Source organism: Vombatus ursinus, unplaced genomic scaffold (assembly GCF_900497805.2).
Source record: "Vombatus ursinus unplaced genomic scaffold, bare-nosed wombat genome assembly UNPS02014807.1, whole genome shotgun sequence".
NCBI lineage: Eukaryota > Metazoa > Chordata > Mammalia > Diprotodontia > Vombatidae > Vombatus > Vombatus ursinus.
Window position 1 is genome coordinate 35,084,347 of NW_020954585.1, and position 11,489 is coordinate 35,095,835.

Genomic DNA, 11,489 nt, shown 5'->3' on the forward strand with positions numbered 1-11,489 from the left:
CATTTTGAAGACAGAAACTATCTTTCTTGCTTGTGTTTGTATCCCCAGGACTTAGCACAATGACTGGTACGTAGTAAATGCTTAATAAATATACTCTCAATCTGTCTCTCTGTCTCTTTCTCTCTCTGTATATGTGTGTGTGTGTATATATACACATAAATTTACTATATTGGAAAAGCATTGCATTAGGCCCTAGGGATAAAAAGAAAGAAAAAAAAAATCAGTCCTTGCCCTGAAGGAGCTTATATTTTATTGGGGAGATATAATATATACATAAATGAGTATAGTAAGAGGTAGGGAGTTAAGCAGCAAAAGGAAAGATCAGATGAAGGGTACTAGAAATATTGAAGCAGGGAGAAAACACTAAGACATAGATGGGGAGCTTAGCTTTATGAAAGAGGTACTACCTGAGTTCACTTGCAGAGGAAGATAAGGATTCTGAAAGGTGGAGATGAGAAGGGGGTGCATTGTAGGCACAATAGACGTCCTGTAAGAATGCAGAAAGTTCAGAGACAGCATACTGCAGGTTAGTTTGACTGAAATGTAGAATGCAGAGTAGGGAATAATGTGGAGTAAGACTGCAAAGCCAGTTTGGAGCCAGACTGTATAGGGCTAAGGAGCACCTGTTTTATCCTAGAGGCTAAAGGGTGCCATTGAAGGTTTTGAGGCTCAGAACTGACATGATCAGACCTATGCACTAGAAAGCTCATTTCAGCAGCTAGGTGGCAGATGGTTTTGTGAGGAGAGAGACTAATTATAAGAATAATTATAAGGTTATCATAGTAATCTAGCAGAGTGGTTATGAGGTCCTGAACTAGACTGCTAGCAGTATGTATGAAGAGAAAGGGATGGCTGTGAGAGATGTTGTGAAAGCAGAATAGACAAGACAAAGGGAATGAATGAACAAATGAATGAGAAAGCATTTATTAAATTCTTAGTATGTGTCAAGCACTGCTAAGCTTGAGAGAGACAAATATGAAAACAGAGGTGGTCCTAAAAGCAAGGTCTAATGGGAGAAGACCATACACATAGTACAATAATAAGCAAGGAGTTACACTTTGGTTTGGAAATTTATAGGAGTGGTGAGTGAATCTACCTGGAAATAGATTGACACACTCCTTCTAAGAACAATGGAAGAGTTTATTTAATTGTGCTTCTAGAACTAAAGAGAGGCTATGGAATGGATGGAGTGGGTGCCCTGTTGGTAAGGTGAAGTTGTGAAAAAAGATGGCTGGGAGAATGTAGTCACCAATCAGAATAGCAGGGCCCCAATGCAGAAGCTTCAAAGAAGAAGGGGTTAAAACCTCCAGAGAATGGTTTCTTGTCCATGCACGGAAGAGGGAAGAGTTGAATATGATACAGATGTCAAACCTGGGTGACTGGGAGGATGGTGGCACTCTTAAAAGAAGTGGGAAAGTTTGGAAAAGGTGATCATTTAGAGGGAAAGATGATGATCTGTTCAGTCTGAGATGTGTTGCCTTTGACTTTTGGACCGGTCCTAAGTGGAGATAGCCAGCAGATGGGTAGAGATGTGAGAATGACATTGTGGAGAGAGATTAAGTCTTCATGAGTAGATTTGGGAATCATTTATGTAGAAATAAAAATTGAACCCATTAAAGCAGATGAGGTCACAAAGGAAGAGATCAGAGAAAATAAAAGAGAATCTAAGAGTCTTGGGACATCCTTATGGGGCAAAAGGTAAATGATTATCTGGAAAAGAACAGTAAAAAGGTATGGTAATACAGAGAGTAGGATAAACAGGAAAGAGCAGCGTCATGAAAGCCAGTGGTGGAGAGAGTGTCAGGAAGAGTGCATGGCCAACAAGAGTAGATGGGAAAAAGCTGCAAAAAAGCCATGGAGAATGAGAACTGAGAAAAGGTCATCAAGAGTCAGGTATATTGAAGAGAAGTGAGAAGAATGGCAGGGCAGGCTACTATTTAGACAGAAAATAATAACAATAACGATGATAATAATTTTTGTTGTTCAGTTGTTTTTCAGTCACGTCTGACTCTTTGTGGCCCCATTTGGGATTTTCTTGGCAAATATACTGGAGTGGTTTGCCATTTCCTTCTCCAGCTCTTTTTACAGATGAGGAAACTGAGGCAAACAGGGTTAAGTGACTTGCCCAGGGTCACATAGCTGGTAAGTGTCTGAAGCCAGAGTTGAACTTGGAAAGATGAGTTTTCCAAACTCTAGGCCTAGCATTCTATACTGCGTCACCTAGCTGCATGATAATAATAGCTAATATTTATACAGTTTTAACATTTGCAAAGTGTTTTTTTTTATATATTTGTTATCTTACTTGATTCTCACAACAATCTTGTAGGGTGGTACTATTATAATCTCAATTTACAGATGAGGAAACAAAAGCTCAGAGACACTAAGTAACTTGCCCTAGAGTCACACAGCAGCATAGTGAACCAAATGGGAATTAACTCCACAATTCCTTCTCCATTGTACCCAGATTTGGGACTTCTCTCAAAGTATGTCTATCCAGTTTTCAAAGATAACTGGAAAGTATTCCATAGCTTTCCTTGGCTAATTATTATTCTTACTATCAGCATCTTACTGACTTGGATTCAGTTTGTTGACCACCATGATTTGGATCCTTGCCAGTCTTATATGACCAGTTATTCTCTAGCTTATTCTTTCTGTTGCTCCCTGATAATTTAGCCAACTTTTAAATATCACTTTAGAAGTACATCTTGCCTTCAGATGTATTGGCCACCCTTAATTTATTTTTTAAAAATATGTTTTATTAATGCATTTTGTCTTTACAAAAGTCATTTCTCAAATACCCCTCCCCTACATATTGAATTTTTTTTAAAAACTCACTGCAGTGACTATTCTGCAACATATACCTCATTGTAGCCTCCACCTCTCTGCCTTTATGAAGGAGGTACTATGCTTAATTATCTATATTTCAAAGTCTCCACTTATTCTTCAGTTATTCAGAATTTAACTTCCCTTTAGTGATCTTTTCATTTATTTGTCCATCCTATATTTATTGATACTCTATGTCTTCAGTCTGATCATTGATGAAAATATGAAACACTAGGCTCAGGACCAAGCAGTCTTACCCATTTAAAAATATATCATAATTTCCTCTTAATTTAATAACAATCCAACAATAATAATTCTTATTAACCATAAATTCACTTTTCATAGGAATTGTGTTTTTCCAGTATAAAAACATTGGCTCATTCCTAATAACAACAATCTGAGTTGATACTTTGGTTGCCCACATTATTTTAAGTTTTCCTTGTGTCCTCGTTAGGATCATTTCAAACATCAAAAAGAAGTTGAAGCAAAAAAAAAAAAAAAAACAAGTCACTTAACCCTGATTGCCTCACCAAAAAAGCAAAAGAAAAAAAAGTTAAAGCAAATAGCCTTACAAAAATTTAAATAAATGACAAATCTGTTGCATTACCACTTGCAAATACATGGAATAATAGAACTTTGCAATTGGACAGAACCTTAGAACTTATTGGTCCAACTTTTTTTTTAATTTTTAAATGAAGAAGCTGAAGCCCAGTATGGTGAAGTAATTTAGCCCAGGGCCACACAGGAAGTTAATGTCAGGGTTCAAAGGACCTCTGCTTGGCTCCAAGTCCATCATTTACCCCTATCATTTACTTCTTTTGGCCACAACGTATGTACTATTATTGACTTGGTTTATTGTTAGTAGAGAAAGGTCAGGAACTACAGGGCTTAGTCAAATCCATCTTTTCTACTTTGTAATCAAGACAAAATCCCTGTCCTTTGAGAGTTCTGACTCAGCTATTCAATCCCTTTACTGGTAGCTTTTCTGCATTTTCATTGAAGGGGGGAGAGATATAGACATGGTCCTGTCTATAGTTTTCTCTCATTTTTAAAATGATCTTTGAATATATCAAATCAACACAAACCATTATTAAACAAAATTAAGGCTTCTCTGTAATACACATTGCTTTCTTCAGTTGCATAAACACTAAGCAATTTATGATTCTGTTGGCATGGGAGCTTCTGCCACCATCACATATCATATCCAGGCCATGACTTGTGTAATCTTAGACAATCTCTTGTAATTATAGGCTAGCTAGTATTTTAATTTAATCATAAATGTTTTCTACAACTTCCACCAAAGAAATCCTATCCTCATGCCTCATCATGGCATGGCAGTATCTCTGGAGTCCTGAAATCTATGCCAGCAGAGCATAATCTCTGTAAGTTTGTGCTAAAGCTAATTAAGACTGTGAATATGGATTTAGTGGCAGACTTTGTTAACTATTGCCTAAGGACCAGTCTGGCTAAGTTAGCAAAGGCATCAAGTGATGAGTGATGATCTTGTCTATACCAATACTTGAAGACCATCTGCTATTGTGTGTAAGGGTTTGCATCATTGGTGATAGGCCCATTATCAAACAAAGTATATGTCTTGGGAACACTGCTGAATGCTGAATTATGCAGCAAAGGGGTGTGACCATTACTCATTAAGTAGGCAGGCCAAAAATTATATTTTTCTAAACTAAACCCATAACAATCTCTAAAAGATGGGAAAATATATATTTCCTCAAATAGTGGAATTAACAGGTAGTATATGAAGCTAACATGTGGCAATATCAATGTGCCATTTTGCGAATCTGTATTTAACCCAGTCATTTAGGACAACAAGGCCAAGGCCTTGGATTTCCTTGGAGGTAAGCTGACTTCATTCTGTTCCATGATCATGGACTTCATAGTTCTGATCAAACAGGGAGAGGTTAGATGAATCCATGAAATCCATCAATACTACTGCAATGAGGGTACTGACCAGTGAGACCTCAGTACTTGGTTCACATGGTCTTCAGAACCCAGTTTCAGCTCTGATGACTCAGGTTGAGAACTATATGATGATAAAAAACCTTATAATTGGCTTCAGAGTCAGAAGGACCTAGGAGAGGCTGAACTGGAATGAAGTGTGTATTCAAAATGTTTAAGAAGACGATCTCTCACTCATTCTTGACAACTTTTGAATGAAGAGGATTGCTTTGAGCTACTTGGGATAATGGCAGAGGTTGGGGGGGGGGGAGGTGGGAAGCCAGTCAACGACAAGTGGCTGGTCACAGCAGTGTCTGGAATGGTGTGGAGGTGTCCAAGAACAAATGGAAGAATAGTGATAGTAATGTTAGGAAGATAAAAGTTGCAGTAGAAACTCCGTGTCCTGACAGGAGCCAGCCCAGCTGAGCAAGGGGAATGACTTTTTCCATCATCAATGCCATGGCCAGGAGAAAGAACTTGTTGGGGATTCTTGAAGAGAAAAAGGGACTCACAGAACAAGTAGTAAGGAGATAACCCTTGCACACAGATGTGCATACATAAGGGGAGAGTGTGCTCCCAGTTTGGGGAAAACGTCCTTTGTAACTTTTATTCTTGCTATCTATATCTTTGAAGTAAATATTCTTTCAAAGAATTAATTGATGTCAACTGGTTAATTGTTATGGGGGAAGCATACCAGATGATGGCTCAGGAATGCCAGCATTAGAAGTGACAATTCCTCAGGGTTACTCATAAATCTGAAGAGTGCTGTTATGTAGCATGCTGGTAAATGTTTAAGAATTATCTTTCAAGAAAACAATATATGCCTGCCACACTTTTAAGTTTAATCTGCATTATTAACATTTTATCCATCACTTTCTTAAGTATATAAATCAAAAACCCTATAAATCCAGCCCTGAATTATAGCATTTGCTGAAATTTAACAGTGGCTCTTGGAAGCTGATTTGAGCTGGCTTCATTGCACTCCTGACTTTAGGAACCTAACCTGAAATTCAGTATAAATTAGGTAGTTGGGCTACTGCAAAAATTAACTTAAATCACAATAAGTGATAGTTATATAATGCTTTAGGATTATGAAACATATAAATGCTTGTTTCATTTGATTCTCATAACCACACTGTGAGACAAATAGTGCAAATATTATTGTCCCCTTTTAAGAGATGAGTACACTGAGCCTCAGAGAAATTAAGTGACTTGCCCAAGGTTATGTTGTAAGAGGTGAATCTGGGAACCAAATCTTGTGTTCTGGCTTTAGGTCTAATGATTGTTTTCCTCTACACTCAAATTGTACAGCCAGTTACTGATAATTAGTAGCTCTTCAAATGAATATTCTACATGAAAATCACCTTAAGACAACAAGTAGCACTTTTCACTCTCAAAAAAGAGATGGTGCCCATGTAAGTGGAAGGAAGTGGATATATGCTAGGGATATAATATAGAAAGAAATGGCAAGATTTTGCAAATGAGTGAAAATGTGGAGTCAGCAAAAGAGGAGTTGAGGATGACACCAAGCTTTTGCTCTTGGGTGACTGGAAGGATGAAAGTTCCCTAGAAAGTAATAGGGAAGTTCAGAGGAAGGGAGGGTAAGGGTCAGGGAAGATAATAAGTTGTGTTTTTGAACAAGCTGAGTTTGAATTTCCTATGGGATATCCAATTCAAAATATCTAATAGGCAGTTGATGAAGCAGTACAGGAGCTCAGAAGAGAGATGAAGTTTAGGTAAATAGATCTGGGAATAGACTGTCTAGTCATGATAACTGGACCCCTAGGAGTTGATGAGATCATCAAGGGATAGAGTATGAACAAATAAATGGAGCTAAAAAGATTTTTTTGGCCTTTACTATGAACCAAGAACTGTACTAAAAGTTCAAGATAAGTAGACATTTTAAATTCAACATGTCATAAACAACTCATTATCTTTCTCCCTAAACTCTCCCTTCTTCTTAACTTCGCTATTACTGTGAGGTTACCACCATCCACCCAGTCTCACAATCTAGGTGTAATTCTCACTCTCTCATCCTCATATCCAATCAGTCAAGACCTTTCATTTCTACTTTTGTAAAGTCTCTTATATATAATCCCTTCTCTTATCTGACTTAGCCGCCACCCTGGTGCAAACCCTCATGCACCTGGACTGTTGTAAAAACCTGCTGGTAGGTCTCCCTTGCTCAAATCTAGGGAATTTCCCAAAATACAAATCTGACCATATCATCCCACCACACAATTCAGTAAACTCCAGTGGGTCCTTATTGCCAACAGAATCAAACATAAAATTATCTGTTGGGCTTTTAAAGCATTTCCTAACCTGGTTTCTTCCTACTTTTCCAGTCTTCTTATACCTTATATTCTTATATTCCAGTCTTCTTATAATGGAAGAGCCCATCCCATCCCAACCCTCATGCCTCATACTGTGTTATATAGCGACACTAGCCTTCTTGCTATTTCTGGAACAAGAGGCTTCATCTCCTGAGTAGGCATTTCTACTGTCTGTCTCTAATGCCTGGAACTCATTCCTTTCTCATCACCACCTGGATTCCTTAAAGTTTCATCAAAGTCCCACTTTGTGGAAGAAGCTTTTCCCAGTCCTCTTTAGTCTTAGTGATTTCCTTCTGAGATTGTTTCCAACTGTCAAACTCTGAAAATAAATGACCAAAGAGCCACAGTGATGTTATGCAACAATGGATGCTTCTGAAAATACCAAACAGCTCACAGAGGTTATACTCCAACTGTTAACTGTGAAAAATAAAATAAAATAAAAGCAAAGAGCTCACAGAGGTTATAGGCAAAAATCCTTCTTTATTCCATTGGAGGAGGTAGACTAGACACACATGCTGGGGTCTCCTCTAGGAGACCCAAGGTAGCAAGGCTAAGCCTTGATACATACAGTTGTAGTTAGACAAAGAGCCAGGTGGTAAGGGCTAACAGCAACAATGAGGCAAGTTTACCTAGTGCAAAAAAGTCTATTCATAGCAAGACTTTATGACAAAAGAAGATAAGACCATGGTTCCTGCAGGTGCTTGTCTGAGCTCAGGGACCACCTGGGTCTGGCTTGAGCCAATTCTGTGATTTAGGTGCAGCAGAACTCATGCTTTCTGGGCCTTAGTTCTAGAAAACTGGGTGTCTCCTAATAGTAAAAAGTTAGGGATAGTCTTGGCATGGGGAAACCAACACAATTTATCTTGTTTAGAAAGACAATATAAAGATAAAAAAAAAATCTGTGTTGTCTCCTCCATTAGATTGTGAGATTCTGGAGAGCAGGGATAGTTTTTTTTTTTAATTTTCTTTGCATCTCCATAGCTTCACACAATGCCTATTAATAAATACTTATTGACTGACTGAAACACAAAAAAAGCCCCTGCCAGCAGGAGACTTATGTTCTAATGGGAAAGACAATGCATAGCAAGGGTCCTGAAAGTTACTGGGATGGGAAAGTTTCAGTATAGCAAAAAAAGAGAAGAGAGCCCAAGATAGAGTCTTCACGGAAAACCAAAATTAGTAGGCATGACATGGATGAAGATCCAGCAAAACGTTTAGAAGGAATGGTCAGTCAGAAAAGAGAACCAATACAGAGCAGAGTCATAACAACCCGGAGAGGAGAGTATTCAGGAGGAGGTGTTTATCAGTGTCAGATGCTATAGAGAGGACAAGAAGGATGGGAATCAAGATGAGATTATTACGATATTATAATACTTAGCTATGAAGAGATCATTGCTAACGTTGAAGAGAGCTCCCTGGGGGGTGCTGGAATGATCCAAGGGGGTAGTAGTAGCCTCAGGTGTAATTGAGGGATGTTGAATAAAAATAAGGGGATGGAGGAAACGTAAGGAAAGAAGAGAAGATAAGAAAATTTTGAAAAACATTCTTACATATTTCATCTGATGTGTAACAGAGTTAAAGTCTTAGTAATTACGTTATTTTCCAAATAAACATACGCAAGTTATAACCAGTCAATGGTCAAATCCTCCAACAGGTCTTAACAAGCAAGTGTTGGCATTATGTGTTACCCATTGTTGTGAAGTCCCACAGGCATCAGCAGGAATATGTGCATATGATGACTTGTTTACAATACTTAGGGTTAGTGAGGCAAATAGGTTGTCAAAATTTCAATGCAGGAAAAACCCCCACAAATTTGCAATAAATTATTAAATTTAAGATGTGTCTTTTAAAAAATATTTTATATACTTTCTGAAATGATACAAATTTTAAAAAAAAACATTAAAGTGTTAAAGAAAGTAGGTTTCATTATAAAAAAAAAAGTAGATTTCCAGGAGGGCGCTGAGTAATTTTTTTTTAAAGGGGGCAGTAGTCCAAAGGAGTTTGTGCACCTCTGTGACTACCAAACTGAAGGTCTATGGAGCCATTGTGCTTACCTCACTGTTGTATGCCTGTGAAACCTGGACAGTCTGTAAGTACCATGCCAGGAAACTGAATCACTTCCATTTGAATTGTCTTAGGAAGATTCTGAAGATAACCTGGCAGGATGAAATACCAGACACTGAGGTCCTTTCTTGAACTAAACTGCCAAGCATTCACACTCTACTGCGGAGAGTGCAACTCCTATGGGCTGGTCACATTGTTTGAATGCCAAACGTAGGCTTGCCTAAAAGACTATTTTATGGAGAATTCACACAGAGCAAGCACTCAAATGGAGTGGTCAGAAAAAAATGATACAAGGACATTCTCAAGTTCTCTCTGAAGAACTTTGGAACTGATTGCATGTCATAGGAGACACTGGCACAGGACTGCCCAGCATGACATGCCCTCATCAAAGAAGGGCTGTGCTCTGTGAGCAAAGCAGAATCGAAGTAGTTCGAAAGAAATGTGAGATGCACAAATTTAGAGAATTGGTCCCAAATGCTCATAGGGACTATTTGTGCCTGAACTGTGGTAGAACATTCGGAGCTCGTATTGGTCTGATCAGTCACAGGTGGACACACTATAACTTGACTCTAACATAGTAATGACATTTTGGTCCTCTTCGAGAACAAAGGACAACATAGGATAAATATAAATTATAGGAATTAATATTTTGACAGTACTTTGGTCTGAAGTCTTGGGTCTGATTTGAATGAAAAATCTTATCAGAAAATGATAACAAAGAGACAATGACCTCGGCTTTATTTGAATCAAAGATCTAATTAATTTCTCTTTTTTTATTTAGATAACAGATTCAATCAGGATGAGGATCTTGTTTCCCTGAAACTAGGAGATTTTGTCTTGTTTATAGTGACTAAATTAAGACTAGAAATGTCTTTATTTATTTCAGAGAAGTATCTCTTTGCTCACTTTTGACCAGACTGAGTAAAGAGGGATTAGTTGATTTATTAACATTACCATTCAAATAAAAAAAAAAACCTAACTCAAACTTTGTTTTATACTTTATTATGGAATTTTGCCTTTTGTCTCGTGATTATTATAAAATTTAAATAGAACTTGCCTGAGACAAGGAGAATTTCAATTAGCAGGCAAAGCTGTCCATTTCAATCTCTCTCCAAGCAATAATGCTTGTGTGTATATATATATATATATGATCTCTGATAGACATTGTTTAAAAACATGAAATACAATTTTTCTAAATTGTACTAAATAAAGTTCTTAAATAGAGACACTTCCTTGGAGAGCAAATCTATCACCATTCATTTATGTGTGATTATTCTGCCATATTATTAAAAAACCATCTCATAAGATATGACAGAGAAGTCTCACTCATCATCATGCAAAAAAAAAACTCAAGAAATTTTTTTTCCTTTATTGCAAAACCTTGAACATTACTGATCATTTTGCATCATATGCCAAAAAAGAAATTAAGCAAGGAGACTCTGGCCTTCTTTGTGCCTCCAAAGATAAGGTATGACTTTTTTTTTTTTAAACTGACTGATCATTCTCAATATTGAACATAAAGTCATAGCAAGAAATGTATATGCCAGGTAGAATTTTCAAAGATCTGGCTGGAGAAAAAAAAATCACAAATTCAGTCCAATATTTATGCTAATACAGAACAGGAGTGGAAATTTTCCTTTGATTATAGGACACATCCAAAAGTGTACTAATAAATGCTTAATAACCAGCTTGGTTATTCCCTTGCAGGGAGGGGAAATATATTAGGTTTAATCTGCATCGTTAACATTTCCTCAATCACTTTCTAGACTCTAGATGATCAACAAAAGAATAAATTAAGCCCTGATTTGTTGCATTCGCTGATTTCTGAGGTGTAAATGCTCACTGCAAATTTAACAATTGACTCTCCCCAGCGTACCCCCATATATCCTTTGGTAAAATGTATAATTTAAGCCCATAAATTAAAAGTGAAATATAGAGATGGTATCAATATTTATTGCATCAAAAGGCAAGGAGTACCACAAGGTATAGCATTATTTATAAATCTTTCAGGAACTGAAGCACATTTCCTTCCTGTTCTGTCCCCTCTGATTGCATTCTCCACTCTTCCAGTCTGAGAATTTATGACAAGAAGAATGATATCAAGATAATAAATTGACAGAATATTTCTTCATCCTTTCACGTAGCATTCTTGCATTGTAAAATCATTATTTTTTGAACTAGTGATAGAACTTTTTTTCCCCTTTCTGCTGTTGCCATAGTGTAATGGGAACTTGGAGGACTCTTGAAGCTATTGCAGCTGTTGTTGCTACAGTTTGTTCTGTGTCCCACTTTGTGCACAAGTCTGGTTATAAG